The sequence below is a fragment of the Macaca thibetana genome, chromosome 9, assembly GCF_024542745.1.
Source record: "Macaca thibetana thibetana isolate TM-01 chromosome 9, ASM2454274v1, whole genome shotgun sequence".
NCBI classification, from domain to species: Eukaryota; Metazoa; Chordata; class Mammalia; order Primates; family Cercopithecidae; genus Macaca; species Macaca thibetana.
In genome coordinates, this window is record NC_065586.1 from 109,609,218 (window position 1) to 109,634,895 (window position 25,678).

Sequence of the window (25,678 nt, forward strand, 5' to 3'; positions counted from 1 at the left end):
TTTTGTATTTTTAGTAGAGACGGGGTTTCACTGTGTTAGCCAGGATGGTCTCGATCTCCTGACCTCGTGATCCGCCCGTCTCAGCCTCCCAAAGAGCTGGGATTACAGGTGTGAGCCACCGCGCCCGGCCTGATAGTTTCTTTTGCTTTTGCTGTGCAGAAGCTCTTTAGTTTAATTAGGTCCCACTTGTCAATTTTTGGTTTTGTTGCAATTGCTTTTGAGGACTTAGCCATAAATTGTTTGCCAAGGCTGATGTCATGGATCTTTTCTTTTACAAAATACCTGTTGGTATCCCAAGGAACTAGTAATGTCTAGCACACTTTGAAGTGTTGCTCACTATGATCCTCAACTGTAGCTGACCCTAGCTTAAGCATGTTTAATCAGAATTAAATTCCAAGAGCCATATCAGAAATTGAGAAACATCATACAGAATTGTTTTAAAAAGTCACTTTTGGATCCATACAGAACCCTGTGTTGCACAATTCCAAGGGACAGCCCTGTGAACAAGGTCCACTGGAGTTGGACAACCCTGAAGTGTGGACCTATCATCAAATATTGGATTAATGAAAGGCAAAGGAACTAAAATGTTTCCATCTATCAGAAATAATTTAGAATCCAGGGGTGTGGGGGAGTCTACGGAGAGGGTTTCCAAGATATTTAACTCTTTTAACTTCATGGAAAATATTTCAGGATGAACTTTGCCAGTTATAACTAAGCCAGTAAATACAATTACATTAAATATAGTCATATTCCTTCTCCTTTGAGCCTAGCTAATTTTACATTTTACAAGCATTTGATGAGAACACTTTGTATTTAGGTAACATCTTTCATCCCCAAGTCTCCAGGATCTATTCGAGAGATGATTGGCAAGTAAATTCCCCAATGTGGAGGTCCCTCCTCTGGTGGAATGGTAAGTCTCTAACAGAAGAAGGAAATTTGCTGATACCGAAGTCACTGGCTAACTATTGAAGATGGTATCAAAGCTAATCAGCAGACAGAAGAGCCAGTCTGGACAACATGACTGTGGGCTTTATGTTTCTGTGAATTAATTTAAGAAAAATAAAAGGAATAGTTATTTCTTGTTCTCTTTGTGGTGCTCTAAGAACTTCACATTTAATCATGAGATGCCTGCTACCTCCAGGCCCCACTCATGCCTGAGAAGTGCCCCAAATTACTTTGCATTAGATGCTGGTTCCAAGTTCAGCAGGGAACCAGAAATGTTAGATGCACATAAAAGTTGAGAATAGGGAGGAGGTGAGAAGGGCCAGCTTTGAGTTCCCTTCTACTTGGCAGGTGTCTTCTTTTTCTCTTATTTTCAAACAAAGTTTATTATTTCCTCCTCTATGAGAAGAATACATTCTTATTATAGAAAATTTGGCAAAAATAGAAATGCAAGAAGCAAAGAAACTCCCATGATCCAAAGAGAATCACTATTAACAATTTGATGTATTTCCCTCCAGTCTTTTTTCTATGAATTTTAAAAAAACAGAATTACAGTCACACTGTATGTACAATCCTGATTCCAGGGTATTGTGGTACAACCTAGGCATATGCCTGTGTTTCTTTTCAAACCCCACATTAACAAATGACACCATATACTCTTAAAGGCAAGGACAGGGTCGGCTCTTGCTCATCATAGTGACACCAGGACCGAGTACAGAGCTTGGCACACAGTAAATGTTGTTGAACAAAATAACAATGAAGAGTAGGTAATGAAGTGCATATGCTAGAATTTATGTAACTTGGCTTCCAATGCAGACATGAAAGTGCCTCCAATTATTTGCTGTTAGGCAATGCTTAAATTTTGTTATGTTTATTTTCTTTTTCTATGTTGAGATTATTATGTAGAGCAGATACTGTCAGCATCTAGCTGTTTTCCCTCAATCTTTCTGAGGGGCACCTGCAGACAGTCCACGGGCAGTCTGCTGGCTTCCTGTGCCACCTGTCTGAGTTTGTTCTCTGGCAGTGGAAGCATACTTGGTCTATGGACACGTGGAATAGCCTGAATGTGCTCATGTTAATGTCCCTGAGCAACCGTCGGCCAATGGGAGTGGGAGTTACTAGGTAAACATCCTGGCTTCCTTGCTTCTCAGGGTGACAGCTGTAAGGTTATCTACACAGTCTGTCAAGTGGTTCTAGAAAGATGGAACACCCGACCACTCATAGTGTCCAATTCATTAGCATGTTCGTATATTGGCTTTCCTCTCATCCTTGTTTCCCACATTCTCCATTCCCTCACCATGCTTCCTGGGATCACCTCCCAAAGAAACGGCTTGCACTAAACCTTTGTCTCAGGCTCTACTTTAGGGGACCCCCAACTCAATTATTAACATTGGATAGAGTCTCAGAAGCAGAATTACTAAGTTAAGCCAGATGGATTCCTTAAAGATTCAGGACACATATAGATTGGCAAGTAATTTCCATATGGGGGTTTTCAGAGCTCTTTTACTAATCTCTAATTATACTCAAAGAATCTAGACCCTGAACTAGACCCTCAGGAAGAGGAGGAAAAGAAGTCAAAGCGCTCACCTGCCAGGTCTGCACTGGAGGATCGTTAAGCAGTATCGTTTGAGTTTGTTCTTTTGCTGTTCACTTTTCTCTGTTGTTTGCCTTGCTTCATTTTCTCCTGTGTTCCTGGACAGAGGCCAGTGGTTATAGAATGTTCCCTTTTGTCTCTACAAATGGAAAGAGAGGGGGAATTGACTGCAGCAGAGAAAAGAATCTGGGAGGAAGGATGAGCGAAACGTTGCTTTGGAATATTTCAGCCTTGGGTCTCTGTAACAACTAGTTTGGTATTTTCAAGGAAAATGAAAGAAATAGACTGTGCTATAAACAGGTTTTTGTCATCATTAAACCCTTGCAATATATGAAGAATATGCACTGTTGTGTTCCAAAATAAAGCTGCATGTTTGGGGATTGTCATAGTGACCTAGAAATCACGGTTTCTCCAGGGAAATGTAGGAATGAAGTTTCCTAACAGCTTTACCGCTAAAGCCATGGCTGCACACAGAAAAAGGACTGAGCCTGTTTTCCCAGAAATGAGAGACAAATTACCCTTTTTCCTAAGGTTGCCTGGACATTCCAAGAAAGCCTGGTCAATCTTCGCTGGATGGACGTGGAAAATAGATGGCTGAGCACTCACCTTTTGTGTCCAGATGCGGAATCCTTATCTATCCAGTTTTTGCACATTATATGTGATGGCGATTTTTTTCTTTTGTTTTTGTTATTTACAGAATGAAGAGAAGGATGCCTTGGTCAAGGTCAGCTTAAAGTCAGTTGTTAACTTAGACGTGCCCTTCCTCCAACCAGAAAATGGAAAATGTCAGATGCCTCCCAATTGTCCTGGGTCCATGCATTATTTCTAAAACTTCCCCAAGCTCTTCCCCACTCGTGAAAATTCTAGCTTACTCATACATCCATTTTGGGGGGAAGGGAATCACACCTCACCCACAAACTGGATGCTTGGCTGCCTGTAGGAACAACTCCAGCAGAGTTCTAGGTTGGGCTGATGTGGGAGCACCCCGTGTTGTGGTGGAGGAGCCTATGTGCCAGAGAACGCTTCATGTTTACCAAACTTGACTTCTTGTTCCTTCTGGGACGCACAGCTAGACAACGCATCTTAGCCTCCATCACTCTTTCGTGAACCACGTGATTGGCAGAGGGGAGATCTATGTCATTTCCAGCCCTGGCTTTGTCTTCTCCACCCCTTCACACTCTGTCTTTCCACCACTCTTAACAACTGGCTGTGCAGCGTTCCCAGGCCACATGGGATGAGGGAAAATGACCGCAAAAGCCTGGTCCTTAAGTCATGGCACAGGAGTGACCCATGTAAGAGAACTCCTGGCCAGAGACATCAACACGAGACCTCACATGACTGAGAAATAGTCTTTCACCATGTGAAGCCACTAACTTTTGGAGTTATTTGTTATTGCAGTGAATTTACTCTGACTCATACATATTGCAAGTATCGGTTGCCTCTTGGCGTGTGCATGAGTTCACCTACATGGCAGAATCAATTCTGCTGTTTGTCCCACCAAGCTCACCAAAGTTATTTGCATGAAGGATCCTTCGGTCACAAAACAGTGAGAAGGAAATGCGAACAGCATGCGATCAAAGCATGTTCTCAATACCATGGGTGTACAGGAGTGGAAGTGTTCAGTTCAGCTGTGACCACAGGGATGAAAGGCCACATGGCATGAGGACGGTAGTGACTCCAATCAGATGTGCAACCCATAGAACTCCACACTAACTTTTGGACTATGTTTGCACTTAAGGAAGCATCAGCCTGGCATCCATTAGCAACCCAGAAGCAGTTGGAATCTGTATTGCAGTCCCTTAAGATACCACATCATAATGCAAAGCAAAATTTACATTTATTTTTCCCCTTCTTCTGAGATATAGTGCACACCCCCAGCTGCTTCCCAAGCCTCTCTTCTCCCCTATGCCAAAGCCACCCCCAAAAATCCTCTCCCTAAACCCATCCCAAGCTGTTATTCTAAACTTCTCCACCTCTTCCTGCCTTTTCCCAACTACTCTTTTGTCCCAGTAAATAACTCTCCACCTTCTCCTCTGCAAATCAAGCCGGGCTTTCTGGCCTGCCTGGGCTTAACATTTCCTGTTACGACTCACAGGCTCAATTCGTGAGTTGAGCATAGACCCAGAAAGGTCCAAAACTGAAAACAGATTCTTCTTAGGGGTGTGTTGAGGGAGTGGCTATAAATATTTACACGTTATTATCATTACTTTTTTTTGGATCACAAATAGATTGTCAACTCCACTACTTGTGAGTTAGGCAATCTTGGGTAAATTCTTCACCATCCCGTAGCCTCAATTTCCTGCCTTGTAAAATGGGGTTTATTGACCTTCTCAGGATTCCGGTGGAGAGTAAATGGGATGTGGTATGTGAATGTAGTTTGCATAACCCAGCAGTAAGCAACGTTTTTTCTGCCCTTTCTGAACTCGTGGCTCCTTTGCTTTATGTGAGCAGAATTGGAGGTGCAGGCCTAGCCCAACGACAAAAAGGAAGGTAAACTGAGGTGCCAGTAGTCAGCAGCACCCGGTTTTGATACCGGCTCCTCTGGATCTCATTCTTGAGTTTCCTGGTCAACTTTCAAGTGACCTTGGAGGGAGAACTGCATTTCCCGCGCCTCCAGCGGAGCGTTGCCACCACAAGGGAAACATGCCCACCCCTTGTCCCCCAGGGTGGGTTGTGAAGGTTAATGAATTGGTATTTGTGAAGTGCTTTGAGATCCGTGGATGAAAGGCCCTATGAAGTCAAAAGCTTTGGGATGATTATTAAATTGCCTTGCCTGAGGTCAGACAGCGCAGGACTAGGGGAGCTAGAAAGGGAAAACTCGTTCCCTTTCTTCCATTCCCCTGCTAGAACAACTAAGACCGTAACCTGTTCTTGTTAAGAAGGGCTGTCCCTCTGTGGGTGGATGTCCTCGGGCCTCACATCCTGTCTCCTTTATTCCCAGCACCCTGGTTAGGACCAGGCTCTGGCTCCTCACTAGCCTGCTCATTGGAATGCCAGACAGCTCCCTCGCTCTTGGGGAGAGCTCTGGTTTGCTGGGTTTTTAGAAGCTCAGGGAAACTGTTGTGTGAGGGACAGACATTTTCACTTGACCATGAGACCCTTCTTGAGAAAGAAGGGGCAGTTTCTCCTGTGCCAGCTGGACACCAAAACAAAGGAGGAGCTTTGCTGTGGCTGAATTTGGGGGGTTGCATTCTGCACCAACCAGCTCTTTTTTAAACCCCATTTTCTTTTCTCTTTCTTTTGCTTTTTCCATTCAACCAGCTTGGCAGTTGCAATATTTGTTTTCCAAACATTTCCTCCATACCTTTGTTTTTTCCTTCTCCCACGTTGGCTGTTGTATAGATACCTCATTGCAATTCAGACACCTGTCACTTTCGGATGTCAGTGCTGCTGCCGCCACACTGATTAGTTAAGATGAAGAAAAAAATGCAGTGCCACATAAATAAAAAATTAGAGACTGTCACATTGTTTAAAAAGGACCCACCTCCCAATGCCGGATCTCGGCAGAGCAGCGTTCTTCTCTTTCCTAGGTATCCCAGCGAAGGGGACCACAGAGTTTGTTGTTTCTGACACGCTTGTCACTAACTATTGTCAGGAAGGATTTACTAAGATGTAGAGTCAGGAAAGTTGGTGAGGGATGTACGTCGCGCCAAAGCGGAGATGATATTGTGTGTGTTGGGGCGGGGGCAGGGGGAGGCGATGTGCGTACAGACAGATCCAATCCTGAGAGAACAATGGAGTCTTCCCTACTGCGATTGAACTTCTCTAATGGGTTTAGGAGAAGGAAGAGCAGTCAGAAAACTGCTGACCACTCCTTTACATGTGCTTCTCTCTTTTCTGTTTTCTGGGTCACTAGCTGGGGAGGTCGTGGCAAGCTGAGATCTTAAAGCTGCCATTGACCCCCTCATCTGAACAGTGAGGAGTTGGACTGGAAACTCTCCCAGACGCCGCATTGTCACCTGGCTGTCGCCTCCACCATAAGGAGGCGGTTGCTCCTAGATTTGCTGGAAGGAAGAGCCCCCTGGTCTGAAGGAAGAGGAGATGTTTTGTTAAGGGAACTTAAATGTGCATACAGACAGATCCAATCCTAGAGAACAAGTACCATTAAATTGGAACAAAAACAGCCATGGAACTAAAGATTCCTAACTTCCCCTCCCTCCCCGCCCCCACTGGTACTTCCTGAACTCAAGTACAATGTAAGTGAAATCGAAGCTCCTTTGGAATTTCAGTGAATATTTGACTTGCACTCCTAAATTATTTGCCAATTACAAGATGATCTCCCCATTGCTGTGGTGGGGAGAGACAGTGCTACGTGTATACTCTAGAACCAAAAGTTTCTCAAGCCAAAGGGCCCTTTAGAATTAATCCGTCCCATTTCATAGATGAGAAAACTAAAAGTCAGAGAAATTGGAATCAGACATCCAGCTAGCAGCAGATAGGGGACCACACCCGGGGCCTCCAACCACTTCCCTGAGGTGGAGCCGGAGACCGTTAACAGAGCTTAAATCAGAAAAGAGGCACTGTCCTTGTAGAGTGCACTGTCTCCCACATTCTGCTGGCTGCTGGTGGAATATTCCAGCATGCATTTGTTTGGTTTTAACATACTAACTTAATTTAGAACCCACTCTCACTCAATCACATGTGCAATGCTGGTCCCTGACAATGAGTAGGCAAGGCTATTACAGGATTAGGATTTGGAAATAACTTCTGAATCCATAAGAAGACAACTGAACCCATCTTCTGGGAGTCGGGGGCCCTTGCTCCTAGCTCTGTACTACCACTTCTCTGATGTGATGGGCTTGGTGGAAGCTGCCCCTTCTGGGCTTCTGTTCAGGAGGTGAGGAGTGGTGGTGACAAAGTCCTTGACCACACTGCAGCCAGGCTTCTCGCCCTCTGCTCAAATGCGCATCCACCTCAGCCCCGGTCCTTGCTGGGCCTGCACATCCTAGTTTTAGAGGAAACCCTGCTGAGTTGGTTTAGAGAAAATCTCCCACCCTTGAAATCTGTTCATCAGAGGCTGACGTCAGCAAGAATCCTCTTAGTCCATTTAGCAGGAATCTCTCCCAACGTTTGATGAATCTCCTTAGCAATCTTCCATCCACTGACTCCACACCTCCACCCCACAAACCTACTTCCTGACTATAAATCTCCACTTGCTCTGTTGCTCTTGTTGTATTCGGTATGGCTCCAGATCCATGCTGAGATCTCTTTACCCCTACTGCAACAGGGTTCTGAATAAAATTCGTTTTTACCACTTGAACTACTGTCCAGTTCTGATTCTCTTTGACAATCTACACATCCTTCAAGTCAACTTCTAAGTCCAAAATTCTCCATAAAATTATATATAAAATCCTGTTCGGTGGTATTTTCCATTCAATTTATTTTTTGAACATTTTGCCACCTAGGATGGCACGTATGGAAACTGAGTTGACCAAAGTCATTGATGCACCAGAATAAACCATTTCTTATCATCTTCATGATACAGTAGAAATAAATCTTCACAGAAACCAAAAAACAAAACAAAACGAAGCAACAACAACAACAAAAACATGGCTTCATTGGAACAAAGAGAGCTGTTGAACTTGGGTGTGGCATGGAAATCTCTCTGCACCTCACTTTCTTCGTCTATTCAATGGGGAAACTGATTTCTTTTCTCCACACCCAGTTGAGGTAGATTGCTATGAGGATCTAAAACCCAATGCATAAGTGAGGGGAGGGAAAAAAAGAAGCTTAAAGGGCACCACAGATGTAGAGTAGGAGCATTACTGGGTGGTGGGAATTTCCTATAGATGAGAGAGAGCCTGTTGCAAATATAAGATTACAGTTTTAATTACCTTCAGATGCCAACCTATGTAAACAGGCCTGTTATGCGTCTTTGGGAGGGGATAGGAGAAACGGATGGGATGGGACTCATTAACTTCCTGGCAATGCTTTTTTTGCAGCAGTTTTAAGGAAAACCTTTAGGAGAGGGAAAAACAGCCACCCCTGTTCACAGCTGCAATGGCAGAGAGATGCAAAGGAGCTGGTCCTTCTTCCTCTTTTCATCCTTTTCTGTTTTCTGGGCTGGGAGGTGCACTTGTCTACTTACAGCACATGGTAACTCCTCTTTGGCAATGTCTATAAACATTGCAGTGCAGACATTTCCTGTGTGTGGTTTTTTTTTCCTTTTGAAGCTTGTTTGCTGCACCCTTTGGTGAGAGTTGCACCTCAAGGAGGGCTGGAGTACCTGTATGGTGTTGGATTGTGCAATGCCAGACACAGCTTTTTTTTTACCCCTGGCAAGATAAGACTCTATGAAGTATAATTTTGTTAATAGTCTCTCTCCCAGTCCTGGTCCCCTTGGGAGCCTCCCGTGATTGGTCAGTTGGACGATTATAATGGGCACTAATTATACCTGGAAGCTAAGGTATAGCAGGCCTCACTTACAAAGCCCTTGGTGATAAGGATTTTGGTAAACACAATGAGATGAAAACGACTTTATCTTTCCAAAAGGACAAAATAATTATTTCTTAAAAAATGAGCAACTTAAGAAAACAGTTAAACAGAGGAAAGAGAAATGAAACAGAAACGCTTCCAGCTTTTTACCAATGAGGAGAGAAGAGGCGGATTTGGATTAACCCTGTGTGGACTGCAGTGGACTCGGTTGAGAGCAGTCATCATCTCATCCTGGATGGATACCAAGAATGTTCTGATGACACAGTGACTCCCAATAAAGGGAATTCTCAAGTGGGAAAGCCAAACGTGGCCTGAAAGCCAAACGTGGCCCTTCTTTCTAGACCCTAAATATGTACATTGAAGCCAAGAAATATCCCCAACCTACGCCCAGATACAAAGGCCCTTAGTAAGGCTTTTTTTTTTCTTCCAAATGACTCATGAGCAGCTATGCCCCAGACTGTGAGGCTGATCTTTAGCCTGTAGCTCTTTCCCCTAGAATTTATCAACCAGGAGTGTTCAGGAAGGCCAGGGTGACTGTAGGAGAGCATGCAGAAGAGGGAGCTTGTACACAGAGAGGAAACGAAGGCCACACGAGTTCCAGGAGGAACTTCCTGGAAGGAGGGGTTCTGAGCATAGGTGATAGGGAGCAGGAGGAAGCCATACAGGTGAGGGAGAATTGAGGCTTGCTGCTTCCAGAGGAGAGCTGATGCCAGTGTTCAGCACACCTATGTGCACTTTCCATTGATTTCCTTCCAGCAGCTGGCTTGCTTCTTCATGATTTTCGAATGACCCAATTAGGCAGGGCTGTGGTAGCTTAATACTGCACTGCTCGTTGGAGTATCTGGCCACATGGACCAGGACCCCCCCACCCGCCAGGCCTAATCTCCAATAGACTCTCTGCACACGTAGGTGTTTTACATCCAGGAAGAAAACAGTTTTGTGGCAGACAAGTTCATTTGGTTCAATCACTGAGCCAGTGAGTTCAGGAGCCCAAGTTCAGTGTTCTTAGACTTGTCCACAGACCTCATGTGGTCCAACCCTGCCACTTTGCTGGCCTTGATTAGTATGGTTCTACCCTCTGTTCACTCAGATCCAGCCACTGACCTTCTTGCTGTTCTGCACACAAGCCTTGCTCCTGCCCCAAGACCTTCCCACTTGCTCTTCTCACCACCTGGAACACTCATCCCCCAGAGAGCTTCACAGCTCCCCCACTCGCTTCCTTCAGGTCTCTGCTCAAAGGCATGTTCGTTGTCAGGCTGTCCCTGAGAATCCTGTACAAAATGCAAGAACCTCCTCTCCCCAAGGCCTCACTCCCTCTTCCCCAACCCCTAGAGATTTTTCTGCAAAGTGTTTATCGCTATGTAAACATTCTGTTCCCATTCTGTTCACTTTTTTATGGGTTTATTGTCTACCTTCTCCACTAAATGAAGCTTCATGAGACAGAAGACTTTGTTTTGTTCCTGCAACAATACCAGAACTTAGCACAGTGCTTGGTCTGTAGCTGGTGTCAAAAAAAAAAAGAAAAAAAAAAAAAAATTTGGGCCAGGCGTGGTGACTCACTTCTGTAATCCCAGAACTTTGGGAGGCTGAGGCGGGCAGATCACCTGAGGTCAGGGGTTCAAGACCAGCCTGGCTAACATGGTGAAACCCCATCTCTACTGAAAATACAAAAATCAGCCAGGCGTGGTGGCAGGCGCCTATAATCCCAGGTACTCGGGAGGCTGAGGCAGAATTGCTTGAACCCATGAGGTAGGGGTTGCAGTGAGCCAAGACTGCTCCATTGCACTCCCACCTGGGCAACAAGAGTGAAACTTTGTCTCAAAAAAAAAAAAAAAAAGAGTTTGTAACTGAATGTGAATGAAAATTCCCACATACACCAGTTTTGCTAGAACTCTTCTCAGACCATATTCTGAGGCAGCTTCTGAAGACATGTGCTCTTGGGGGATATTTAAGGGGACCAACCCTTTCTTTGCTATAACTGAAACACGCATATGGCCCATGTATCGTACTGAAAGGATGTGATTATAAACTAAAAGTAGATGTGGATGACAGAGACCTTGCCCTCTAGCAGCTGGCTGAGTAGAACCTTCAAAGTTGCCTTGTGTGGGTCCTTCTCACTTTTGATCTATTTTAGCAGAAAGTTGTATCTAGACATTTTGCCAGAATATCGATCACTTCACTAGATTCTACTAGTCTAAGTAGAGAAGGAAAAGGGTTATTGTTATGTTGTTCAACAGAGGTAGACTAAAATAGGCAGCCTCAGTTCCTGTCTTTCCCTTTGCAGTGAATAATAGCAGTACCTCCCAACCACACTCTGGGCTTCCAACTCAGGCTCACTGGCATAGATTGTGTTACTCACAATACTTTCTCTCCTCCTGCTCTTTCATTGTTCACTGTGAGTTCCCATACCATTGATGTTATACTTGGCTGTGGGACTTGCTTTGGCCATATAATAGGGACGGAAGTGACAGTGTGCCAGCTCTGACCCTAGGCCTTCAGAAGAAGCAATTTTTTGTTTCTATCTTCCATTCTTGAGGTTCTAACACCCAACATGAGAAGAGCCTAAAGAGTCATCAAATCAAGAATGAAAGCCCCAAGGAGGAGACCTGAATCTAGTCCACAGCTTGAAGCAGAACTGCCCCAGTCAACCCACAAAACCATGAGTGAAAAAAATCACATTTGTTGTTGAGATTTTGTATTGTTTGTTACTCAGCATTACTGCAGTAATAGCTGACTAATACACTCATTAAGAGCTTTCTAGTGGTCATGACTGTCCAAGATTTCACTATACCTCTCTCCACCCCTTTCTTCCAAGTGACCAGCCTTGAAAGGGACAGGTACAAAAGGTTATCTCTGTCAAATGTACTTTTGGCACAGTTACCAATGTTAGATAAAGAAAAAGGCATTACCTAAGAGTAGCTGGAGTAACTGGAAAGTACAAGGCAAACAAAGAAAGGTAAAGCTTAGATTTTGCAGGAGATGGGTGAGATAATGACTGATACATTTTGACTTTTGAGCTGTCATTACTAAGATAGATTGGTTTTGCTTGCCTTTTGTCCTATATTTCAAAAGCAAGTCTCTAAATTATTGACTACTTTGGTGAACTCAAACACTCTCTAATTAATGATCTAAAGTTTTCCTGGATAAAGAAATAAAGGCTTCATCAGAATAAAAGCTTTCATCATGTGACTGTTTTCTTATTTAATCCTCATCTTGTTTGAACAACGAGGCTTTGGGTTGTCCTTGCCACTGAGTAGCAGGAACTCTGTAAGGGACGGAGGGAGTAGGACAGATTTGCTGGAAGATAAGTTGGGATCATGACTTCCTTTCAGATTTTAGAAGATTTTATTGGGCACTTTTACACAGATGCAGAGTGGTGCTCACTTCTAGAATAAGACCCCAGAGTCTCATCAGCTTCTGCCAGAGGACAATGCCAACCTTCTCCATGGCTGAACATTGTGACACATATGACCCTTCCATTTTCTGACTCCTTCCAGCAATACTACTAACATCGGTTGAGTGTCTACTAAGTGCTGGGTGCATGATGAGCATGTTATGTGCAGTACATCATTTGCAATAGCCCTGTATAAGAGGTACCATTATTGACTTCATTTTACTCATGAGAGAGCAGATACAGAAACGTTAACCCCCCCAAGAGCACACAGCTGGTGAGTCAGGGAGCCAGATTCAGACTCAGGCAGTCTGCTCCTGAGTTGGTGCTCTGAACCACTGGGTATCAGAAGCTTCCCTCTGAGTTCCTGACAAAATGTATTATCTACAGCTCCTGGCTCCTCACCAGCTACCAAAAGGCCAGCTGAGCTCCAAAGGATGCATGGTCCCTTCATTCATTCATTCATTCATTCATTCACACACACACACACAAATCTGTGCTTGGGTTAAGGAAACGCCTTGGATCATCGGAAAAGCATGGACCTTGGTTTTTCCTGGTTGTTTTACTGAACTGCACTTGGGGCAGGTGGGCCATCAACTTTCACTGAGGATGCTGTAGCTGAGGATAAAGTAGCTGTATCATTTTGTCACTTGGTACAGTACAGATGTCACTGGGGCTTTGTCCTTGATGTAACCCCGTGACTACTGCATGAGGATTTATGGGAGAAGGTGCTTTCAGGTATAATATCCAACCAATAGGTATGGATGCACCTTATGGACACCTGTAGTCTTTGCCACTGCACATCAACTCTCAGGAACTTAGGGACAAATGTCTTTCCCACCTCTCGCACATGGCAAGAGTGCCACAGCCCCAAATTTGTGAGTTAACCTCCATCTCCAGTCACCAGAGAAGTCTTCTGGCTTTGGTTTTTATTGCCTTCCTTTTTTCACCTATTTTTAATTGTTCTTGCTATATGATGTAGGAATGCATGTATGATTTGTGTAATTGTATGCTCCTCCAGCTTAGGGCATAGGCATAGATATGGTATCATCTCTTCTATTTTTTCAGTTCATTATTTGAACACTATCCACTTACTACTAGCAGAATGTCCATCTTGACGGCTTCCTCATTCCTGAATCCTGAGCATTTAAATGAAGAAGTGAACATTTTTAATCCTTCCTCTAATTGCTAAATAAACAGAAAATTGCGGTGGCTGAGTGGTATGCTGAGTTGTTGCTGTGGCCACTGCCATGGGGTGTCCCTGCTGGTCCTTCACAGAAAACTGCTGTGTTCAAGATCCCTGCCAGGATCTCAGCGTGTTCCACCAAGGACCTTAGGTTTGTTCTTTTAATTCACTATCATGAATTGCCAATTCATTCTCAAAGCATGACAAAAGCCAGGGTACCAGCCATCAGCACACTCCATGCTGGGCCAGTCTCCCTACCCCAGCAAAACTCCTGGGACCTTGGGATGAGCCTGGGTCATCAGCTCAGGATGACATTCCCTTTTCTGATCTCTACCACCAAGAAGTTCTTTTAGGGAGCCCCTTGCTTTCTTTCTTGCTGGAGAACTTTGGCCAGGGCTTTGAATCTCAGGGAGCAACGTGTAAGGTTCTAATATCATGCTTCCCAGAGGGTCCTGAGCTCCTGATGCAAATGAGTGCTCCCCATTTCAGAGCTATCATCTCACTGAAGGCCAGTGGAGCTCTCCAACATCAGTGCTTGGCTGACCTCACACACGTTGCATGTGGTCCTGAACTTTGAGCCATCTGGCCTTGGGCAACTTGGCTGCCAATAGCTACATTTAGCACTGTTCACTCACTTATCCATTGGTGACTGTTTGGTAAGTGCCTACCATGTGTCAGGGCTAAGGATGAAGCCTCTGGTGGGAATGGCCCCCAGCCCTTAAGAAGCTTACAATCTAGTGGGAGAATATAGGCAATGAGGTATTTTTAAAAAAGCATTTACAAACATTGATAAGTGTGAGGATGAATAGAAGAAATGATTAGGGGGCTCCATTATGGGTCACCGGTTAGCCCACTGCAGAGTTCCCAGAAGCTGAAAAGCTCAGTAGATGTGGAAAGCAGGAAGAACTTGCAGAGGTTTCTGCCACACAAGGGAAGTCTGTCTCCGAAGGAATAACCAGGGGTACTTCCATAGAGAATGAGCCAGAAGCCTTTAATGAGGTTTATTCTTAGTGCCTTTGGAACAAAAGTTAAAGAAGTAGGAACTGTATAGCTCAAAGTGGCCTTGGATACCCTGTAGTACAACAGCATCTTTTCTTTGGGAGAAGGTTGATAACTGACATCTGGAGAAGGGAAATAACCAGGTCAAAGTCACAGAGAAAGTAATGGGAGAATTAATCCTATCTTCCACACCAGAAGAAGGCCAGGTCTTCCATTATTACAAAACCTTGGGCCTCAAAAGAAGAGAAGAGCCTTCCATGAGACTTACCATGAAGAAAGCAAAGTGATCAACTTTCCCTCTTTGTGTGTATGACCCTCTTAATCTTTTAACTCTAAGGTAATAAGCATGAAGACAAAAAACTAAGTTGCTATTTCATGACAGTGTCATGCTTTCAGACCAGTTCTAAGATCACTTACCTTCAGATCGCTTGTAAAGTGAATACAGATTGAGTATCCCTTACCCCAAATCCCTGAGACCAGAAATATTCTTTTTGATTCAGAGTATTTTCAGATTTTGAAGTATTTGCATTATACTTATTGATTGAGTATCCCTAATCCTAAAATCTAAAGTGCAAAATGCTCCAATAAGCATTTTCTTTGAGTATCAGGTCAGAGCTTTTTTTTAGAATTTTGGATTTTGGACTTTTGGATTAGGGATACCCAACCTGTAGTAAATGTCCTTATGGCTATGACATTACTGGTTGGATTTCTCTTACATGCAGCCATAAGCGTTCCTAACTGATAAAGGTTCTTTTAGGGATACTTGTGCTATTACGCTCTTAATACATTAACTGTTACCAGGACAGTGGGAACATTGTACAGATTTGATCAATAAATAGGTAAATTTTTTTTCAGATAAAATTCACATAACAGTAGATTCATCATTTTACCCATTTTAAAACGTGGTAAATTCTGTGGTTTTTAGTACATTCACAATGCTGTACATCCATTACCACTATGTAATTGCAGAACATTTTTACCATTCCAAAAAGAAACCCCAATCCACTAAGCAGTCACATCCTATTTCCCCACACCCAACCCAGCCCTTGGCAGCCACTAATTTCCCTGTATTTATAGGCTTGCCTATTCTGGACGTTGCATATAAACGGAGTCATGTAATATGTGACCTTTTGTGTCTGGCTTTTTACAATTAGCATAATGTTTCCAAAGTTTATCCATGATGTTGCATCTACTCAACTTACAATGATTTGGGGTATGATTTTTCACTTTACAATGGTGGGAAAGTGATATGCATTCAGTAGAAACTGTACTTCAAGGTAAGATAGTCTAAGCTATAATATTCTGTAGGTTAGGTATATTAAATGCCTTTTGGACTTGAGATATTTTCTATTTACGATGAGTTTATCAGGAGGTAGCTCTACCATAAGTCGAGAAGCATCTGTGTTTGTCCTTTTTAGGGCTGAATAACCTATTGCATGGACATAGATCAGGCTGAGTCATTTATCAGTTGATGAGCATATGGGTTGTTTCCACTTTGGGGCTATTAAAACGGAGGCTGCTCTGAGCCATTGTGTACAAGTTTTTGTTTGAACATATGTTTTCAATGATCTTGGGAATCTAGGAATGTAATTGCTGGGTTGTATAGCAATGTTATGTTCAATTTTTTTTGAGGAACAGCCAAGCTATTTTCTGCAGCATTTGCATTATCTTACAATCCTAACAACAATGTATGAAGGTTCCAATTGCTTCACATCCTCACCAACACTTGTTATTTCTCTTTTTAAATTTTAGGCATCCTAGTGGGTGCGAAGTGGTATCTCACTGTAGTTTTGGTTGGCATCTCCCTATGTCTAATGATGTTGAACGTTGTTCTCAAATGCAATATGGACATTTGCATATTTTCTTTGGAGAGATGTCAATTCTAGTCATTTGCTGAATTTTAAATTGGGTTGTCTTTTTTTCTAATGGAGCTTTAGGGATTCCTTTTATATTCTAGATACTAAATCCAATAGATGATTTGCCAGTGTTTTGTCTCATTCTGTTTTATGTCTTTTCACTTTCTTAATATTTTATTTTGGTTCGTGGAAGTTTTTAATTTTGACGAAGTTCATCCAATTTTCTATTTTTTTCTTTTTGTGACTTGTGCTTTTGATGTCACATTTAAGAAATCCAAGATCATGAGGTTTTATACCTATGTTTTCTTCTAAGAGTTTTATAATTTTAACTTTTATATGTAGGTATTTGATCCATTTTGAGTTACTTTTTGTATATGGTATAAGGTTGAGAGACAAATTAATTCTTTTTCATGTGGATATTCAGTTGCCTGAATTATTTTGTTTTGTTTGTCTTTGATTTATTTTGTTTTGTTTTCTTTGAAACAAGGTCTTGCTCTATTGCCTAGGCTGGGAAGGTAGTGGTGTGACACTGCAGCCTCAACCTCCTGGGCTCAAGCAGTCCTCCCACCTTGGCCTCCCAAAGTGCTGAGGTTAGAGGTGTGAGCCACTGTACCCAAGCCCATTTGTTGAAAAGACTATTCTTCCTCATTGAATGGTCTTGGCACCTTTGTCGAAAATCAATTGGCCAGAGATGTATGGGTATAATTCTGGACTCTCAATCCCATCCCATTTATCCATGAAGCTAGCATTACACCCGTACCTCACTGTTTTCATGACTACAGCTCTGTAGTAAGTTTTGAAATCAGAAAATATGAGGTTTTCCTCCCCAATACCGTTTTAGCTATTTTGTGTCCCTTAACATTCCACGTAAATTTTAAGATCAGCTTGTTCATTTCCGCAAAGAAAAAATCTCACTGGAATTTTGATAGGTGCTATGATCTGAATGTTTCTGTCCTCCCCTTCATCCACCCTCCACCCCACCTCCCCTGCAGTTCATTTATTGAAATTGTAAACTCCAAATGATGGTATTCAGAGATGGGGCCTTTGGGAGCTGATTAGGCCATGAAGCCTCGGTCCTCATGACTGGTATTAGTGCTGTTAAAAAAGATACCTCCCAGAGCTAGCTCTCCTTTCCACTGAGGACACCACAAGAAGGCACCATCTATGAGTCAGAAAGTGAGCCCTCACCAGACATTGCATGTGCCTTGATTTTGGACTTCCCAGTCTCCAGAACTGTAAGAAATAAATTTCTGTTGTTTATTAGCGACCCAGATTATGGCATTTTGTTACAGGAGCTCAAATGAACTAAGAAAATAGGCATTGCATTAAATCTGTAGATTGGTTTGGGTAGTATTTCCATGTTAACAATACTGTCTTCCAATCTGTAAACACAGGATGTCTTTCCATTTATTTAGGTATTTTTAATTTCTTTCAACAATGCTTTATAGTTTTAGTGTACAAGTGTTAGGTTTCCTTAATTAAAATTATTCGTAAGTATCTCATTCTTTTTGACATTATTGTAAACTGAATTATTTTCTTAATTTTATTTCCAGATTGTTCATTGCTAGAGTATAGAAATATTACTGATTTTGTATATTGGTGCAAAAGTAATTGCAGTTTTTGCATTGTTGAAATTTGCCCTTTGATATTGGAATACTATTCTTAAATGTGGAATACTATTCTTAAATTCTTAAATATGTTATACATCATTTTAATGCACATTTATCACTTTATTTTTTTGCTAATGACATTACTTGCTATTTAGTTTATTTTTATTTTAGATTATGGAAACGATGTTAGACAAAAAACAAATTTGAGAGATCTTATTTGAGTTCAAAATGGGTCGTAAAGCAGCAGAGACATCAGTGATGCATTCGGCCCAGGAACTGCTAACAAACGTACTGTGTGGTGGTGGTTCAAGAAGTTTTTCAAAGGAGAAGAGAGCCTTGAAGATGAGAAGTGTAGTGGCCAGCTATCGGAAGTTGACAACGACCAATTGAGGGCAATCGTCGAAGCTGATCGTCTTACAACTACATGAGAGATTGCTGAAGAACTCAACATCAAATATTCTATGGCTGCTGAGCATTTGAAGTAAATTAGAAAGGAGAAAAAACTTGATAAGTGGGTGCCTCATGAGCTGAGTGAAAATTTTAAAAATTGTTGTTTTGGAGTGTCATCTTCTCTTATTCTATGCAACAACAAAGAACCATTTCTTGATCGGATTGTGATGTGCAATGACAAGTGGATTTTAGGCCGGGTGTGGTGGCTCATGCCTATAATCCCAGCACTTTGGGAGGCTGAGGCGGGCAGATCACCTGAGGTCAGAGTTTGAGACCAGCCTGGCCAACATGGTGAAACCCCATCTCTACTAAAAATACAAAAATGAGCCAGGCGTAGTGGTGCACACTTGTAATCCCAGCTACTCAGGAGGCTGAGGCAGGAGATTCACTTGAATTCAGGAAGCAGAGGCTGCAGTGAGTTGAAATTGCGCCACTGTACTCCAGCCTGGGAGACAGAGCAAGCCTCCATTTCAAAAAAGAAAAAAAAAAAAAAAGTAAAAGAAAAGTGGATTTTATATGACAACTGGCAATGATCAGCTCAGTAGTTGAACTGAGAAGAAGCTCCAAAGCACTTCCCAAAGCCAAATTCCACCAAAAAAAGGTCATGGTCACTGTTTAGTGGTCTGCTGCTGGTCTGATCTACTACAGTTTTCTGAATCCTGGCAAAACCATTACATCTGAGAAGTATGCTCAGCAAATCAATGAGATGCATTGAAAACTGCAATGCCTGCAAGCCAGCACTAGTCCACAGAAAGGGCCCAATTATTCTCCATGACAATGCCTGACCACACATTGCACAACCAACGTTCAAAAGTTGAATGAACTGGGCTACGAAGTTTTGCCTCATCTGCCATATTCACCTGACCTCTCACCAATCAACTACTACTTCTTCAAGCATCTCAACAACTTTTTGCAGGAAAACTCTTGCACAACCAGCAGGATGCAGAAAATGCTTTCCAAGAGTTCATTTAATCCCAAAGCACTAATTTTTATGCTGCAGGAATAAACAAACATTTCTCATTGGCAAAAATGTGTAATGGTTCCTATTTTGATTAATGAAGATATGTTTGAGCCTAGTTATAATAATTCAAAGTTCACAGTCCAAAACCACAATTACTTTTGCACTTACATGTATGTGTGTATATATATATATATATACACACACACACACACATATGTATTTTGTGCATGACTTCTTTGGGTTTTATTTTATTTATTTATTTATTTTTTTAGACGGAGTCTCGCTCTGTCACCCAGGCTGGAGTGCAGTGGCCGAATCTCAGCTCACTGCAAGCTCCGCCTCCCGGGTTTACGCCATTCTCCTGCCTCAGGCTCCCGAGTAGCTGGGACTACAGGTGCCCACCACCTCGCCCGGCTAGTTTTTTGTATTTTTTAGTAGAGACGGGGTTTCACCGTGTTAGCCAGGATGGTCTTGATCTTGTGACCTGGTGATCCACCTGTCTCGGCCTCCCAAAGTGCTGGGATTACAGGCTTGAGCCACCGCACCCGGCCCACTTCTTTGGGTTTTCTATATATTAAGATCATATCATTTTCAAATACAGGAAGTTTTATGTCTTCTTTTACAATCTGCATGGTTTTTATTTCTTTTTCTTGCCTGATTGCCCTGGCTAGAACTTCCAGTAACATGTTAGATGGAAGTACTAAGAGCAGGCATTCTTATCTAGTTTCTGATTTGGGGGGAAGCTTTTAGTCTTTCACCACTGACTATAATGTTAACTAAGGATTTCTATACATGTTCTTAAGGTTGAAGAAGTTCCCTTGTGTTTCTGGTTCATTGAACTGTACCTTTCTCCCCTTTATTCTGTCAGTTTTTGCTTCCTATATTTTGGGGGTCTGTTAGATATATATTATTTATAACTGTTACAATCTTCTCATAAGATGATCCTTTTATCATTATTTAATCTTCTTCTTTGTCTCTTACAATTTTTTTCCTTAAAGTCTATTTTATCTGATGTTAGCATAGCTATTCCAGTTCTCTTTTGGTTGCTGTTTTCTAGAATATCTTTTTCTGTCTTCCCACTTTCAACCTATTTCCTTCTTTTAATGTAAAGCAAATATCTCAAAAACAGCATATAGTTCTACCAAACCTTGTCTTCTAAATGGAGAGTTGCACCAATTTTCTTTCAAAGTTATTGTTAAGGAAAGGCTTTCATTTTGCTATTTGTTCTCTATGTCTTATATCTTTTTTGTTCTTCAGTTCTATCATCACTGCCTTCTTTTGTGCTAAGTAGATATTTTCCAGGATACTGCTTTCATCCCTTTGTTTTTTTGCTATACATTTTTTCTTAGTAGTTGCCATGGATTTTATAATTAGCACCTTAATTTATAACATTCTAGTTCAGATTAATACCAACTTAGCTTCAACAGTATTCGAAGTCTTTGATTCTATATTGGTCTGCTTCTTTTTTATGCTGTTATTGTCACAAATTACATCTTTGTACATTGTGTGCCTATCAACACAGGTTTGTAGTATTTTGTGCAATAGTTTGTTTTTTAAATTATATAGGAAAAAGAGGAGTTACAAACCAAAAATAGATTGATACTATTGGTATGTTTTATACTTACCTACGAAGTTACCTCTAACAGTTTTCTTTATTCCATTGAATGGATTTGAGTTATGATCTGAAAGACATTTCAGCTCAACAGGCTCTATTTAGTATTTCTTCTAGGGAAGATCTACTAGTGACTAATTCTTTTCATTTTTGTTTATATGGGAATATCTTAATTTCTCCTTCATTTTTGGAGCATAGTTTTGCCAGCTATAGAATTCTTGGGATAGTTTTTTTTCTCTCTTTCAGTATTTTACATGTATCTTCCCACTGCCTTCTGGCCTCCATTGTTTCTGACAGAAAATCAGCTGTTAATCTTATTAACAATTGCACATGGTGAGTTGCTTCTCTCTTGTTGTTTTCAATATATTCTTCTTGTCTTTGATTATACAATTTGATTATAGTCTGTCTTAGAGTGGATCTCTTTGAATTTATCCTACCTGGAGTTTGGTGAACTTGTTGGGTGTGTAGATTAACATTATCATCAAAATTGGGAAATTCTCAGTCATTATTACTTTAAATATTCCTTCTATCCTTCTCTCTCTTCTCTCCTGGGATTCCCATTATGCATATGTTAGTTTGCTTGATGGTGTTCCACAGTTTTCTTAAGTGGTTCACTTTTCTTCTTCTTCTTTTTTCCTTTCTGTACCTCAGGCTGGATTGTCTTAATTACCCTATTTTTAAATTTGTTGATTCTTTCTTTTGTCTGCTCACATATGCTTTTGAGTGCATCTAGTGAATTTTTCATCTTGATTATTGTACTTTTAAACTCCAGAATTTCTATCTGGCTTCTTTCTAAAATTTCTGTCCCTTACTGACATTCTCTCTTTGGTAATATGTCATTCTGATGTGTGTGTGTGTGTGTGTTTTCTGTATATGATTTCTTTTAGCTCTTTGAGCATGTTTACAATAGTTGATTTAAAGTCTTGGTTCAGTAAGTCCAACATTTGGGCATCCTCAGGAACTACTGATTGCTCTTCGTCCTGTGTATGGGCCATACTTTCTTATTTCTTTGCAAGCCTCATAATTTTTGCTTTTGTTGTTGAAAACTGGACATTTTAGACATTACGATGTGGCAACTCTGGAAATCAGATTCCCGTCCCTTCTGGAGGTGTTTTTCTTTTTGTTTTTTTTTTTAAATTGCTGCTTGGTGTACTACTCGTTGTTTGTTTAATGATGTCTCTGAACTAATTTTGTAAAGTCTGCATTTTCTGTCCTTTGTGACTACTGAAGTCTCTGTTCTATTAGCTTAGTAGTCAGCTAGTGATTGAGCAGAGGTTTTCTTAAACGTCTGGAACAGGCCAGATGGAGTGGTTTATGCCTGTAATCTGGACACTTTGGAGGCCATGGTGGGAAGATTGCTTGAGTCCAGGAATTCAAGACCAGCCTGGGCAACATAGTGAGACCCTGTCTCTACAAAACAAACAAACAAACAAGCAAAACCCAAAATAGCCAGGAATGGGGGCACACACCTGCAGTCCCAGTATGCAGGAGGCTGAGGTGAGAGAATCACTTGAGCCTGGAAGTTGAGGCTGCAGTGAGCTATGATTGCTCCACTACACTCAAGCTTGAGCAAAAGAGTGAGCCTTATCTCAAAAGAGAGAGAGAGAGAGAGAGAAATGTCTGAAACAAACAAACAAATAAACAAAATAAATCTTCTGGTCTTTGAGAATGAGCTTTGTGTGTGTGTTGGAGGATACCCTCAGCACTCATCCAGGCAACTGACAACTCTACCTTAGCCTTTACTTGCTACTTATTCCCCATGTGAAGGTCTGCCAGAGGTGGGAGCTTAGGACCTCCTCAGGTCTTTCCTGAGCATATGACTAGCCTTGGGCAAGAATATGGTTTTCTAGATTCTCAGGAATGTGTCAGAACTTTCCAAATCCCTTATTTACCAAAGTGTTTTATTGCCCAGCTTGGTTTTGGTTAGTCTATTGTTTGCCCCAACTGATAGCAGTGACAAAATGTAGAAGTATAAGAGAAGGTCCTTTGCCCTAAGGAAGTCACAATGCTTAGGAAGAATGGAAATTCTTAACAAAATATTGTGCTTCTACATAACAGTAAAATATTACACCCTTCCTTCTTGTCTTTCTTACTTTCAGCCCTCCTCTCTCTTCCTTCCTCCATCCTCCCTCCCCCACTTCCTTCTCTCCTTCCACAAATGTAAGATGTGCTAGGCACTGCCGACAAAATAAAAATAAAGCACTAACCAAAACAGACTTGGTTTTTACTCTTAAGAGACTTACAATCTGGTGGTTGAGTTAGAAATTCAAAAGACGTTCACAAATGATGAATTACCATTGAATCTAGGTAATAACAGAGGCTTATGATCTAAACTCAGAGGTCATGAATTGTATCCTTAAAGAAAAAAAAAATACACTTGGCCAGGCATGGTGGCTCACGACTGTAATCCCAGCACTTTGGGAGGCTGAGGTGGATGGATGACCCTAGGTCAGGAGTTTGAGACCAGCCTGGCCAACATGGTGAAACCCCGTCTCTATTAAAAATACAAAAATTAGCCAGGTGTGGTAGTGGGCGCCTGTAATCCCAGCTACTCGGGAGGCTGAGGCAGGAGAATCACTTGAACCCAGGAGGCAGAGGTTGCAGTGAGCCGAGATCACAGCACTGCACTCTAGCCTGGGTGACAGAAAAAGACTGTCTCAAAACAAACAAACAAACAAACAAACAAACAAACACAACATTTAATGTGGATTAAGAAAGGGAAATAAGACTGATCCAAGAGAAGAAGTAAGGGGAGTGTTCAGGAGGAAGGACCAGGAGATATGCAAAGGCCGTGGGGCAGGAGTAAATGTAAGAGTGGGCCATGGAAAGCAGGCCAGTGCACTGGGCGCTGAAAGGGAAGGAAGGCAATGGTACAAGGTGGGAGTTAAAAAGGAACAGTGCAGGCCTGTGCCATCCAGGGAATTTTTTTTTTTTTTTTTTTTTTTTTTTTTTTGAGATGGAGTCTTGCTTTGGTTCTCAGGCTGGAGTGCAGTGGCATGATCTTGGCTCACTGCAACCTCCACTTCCCGGGTTCAAGCAATTCTCCTGCCGCAGCCTCCCGAGTAGCTGGGAGTACAGGCATGTGCCATCATGCCCAGCTAATTTTTGTATTTTTAGTAGAGATGGGGTTTTGCCATGTTGGCCAGGCTGGTCTCGAACTCCTGACCTCAGGTGATCTGCCCACCTCGGCCTCCCAAAGTGCTGGGGTTACAGACCTGAGCCACCACACCCAGCCCCCATCTGGGGTCTTGAAGTACAGATTTGGACTTTATCCTAAAGGCAATGGAAGCCGTAATAATCGTAATCCCCAGTGGGAGAAGGCTGTTCACACTTATACTCTGAGCTTCAAGTGTGTCTCAGAATGTAACTTTTTTCCTATAACTAATGTCAACTTACCTTGTACCTCCACTGCAGGGGAAAAAACAAAAACAAACAAACAAAAACAACAAAAAAGAAACCTCATACTTGACATTCTTAAATTCAATTTAAAAGAATATCTTTAAGATTAATTCTTTGGGGCAAATATTTGCTCTTTTCAGAATGTGATCTCAGTTAAATCTGGGTTTTTCTCAGTCCATCTTTGGCCCTTCTCCCTGTGACAGCCTAGGTAGTCATTGTTGTGGTGTTTGTTTGTTTGTTTGTTGTGGCAGGGCTCTGTTTTACCCTGGCATGACGGGACAGGCACGTCCAATGGGCTTCTCCTCCTTATGTCACCCCTGGCTCTCACCAGCCTCTCCAGAGATGTATCCCAACCCTGGTCCCTGGTGGCTGGTACCTGTTGAGGTGAAGCTGGGCCCCCTGGTTCCTGCCAGTCCTCACACTCTCTAGCCTCCTTTCTCTCCCTTCCCACCCTGCCTCTGGTTGCATGATCATGTGATCAGCCAAACTCTTTGGAGTTAAGGTGGAACCATCAGACAGTGGCCCCTGCATTCCGATCCAGTCATTCGGATGGGCTGCTTTGATACACCGCATGCTCACACCCATGCTAGGATAACTACTTTGTTCCAGTCTGCCCAGGAATTTCCCAGTTTTAAAAGTGGAAGTTCCATGCCTGGAAGGCCCTTTGGGCTCCGGCTACTCAAATTTCTTAATCTCTCAACACCTACTCCTCCTGTGGCCAGTGGCTGGAAGTCAGGTGGCCAGGGTTAGGAGTTACAAAAAGAATCTACACTGCTCCAGATAAGGAAGTAAAGTGGTCCACACTGAGCCATAAGACTTCAATATAGATTTCATTCCACCTTGCTGAGAATACATAACAACATTCTCGCTAGTATATTTGCCAAAGAAGAGGCGATTCACAGCATAAATGAATTTGATAATAAATAAATAAATAAATAAATAAATAAATAAATAAAATAAATCACATGCTTTAAAGTGTAGGGATTAAGTAGCTAAGCCTTATGCTGAAGTCAGAAGAAAAACAAGAATCTTAGGTCATGTATCTAAGTTTAAACAAACATCATCTAATTCTTATTTATTTGGATAACACTTTGGAGCAGCAGAAAAAAAGTCAAATGTTACAGTTTCGGCATCAAAAACATATGTAAAGAAGCTGTTACTAACCCACGCAGTTGATGGGAACTGCCCTTTTGGAAGGGGTACGGAAGAATGCCTTTGTGCTGTGGAGTTTTTATGCTCTTAA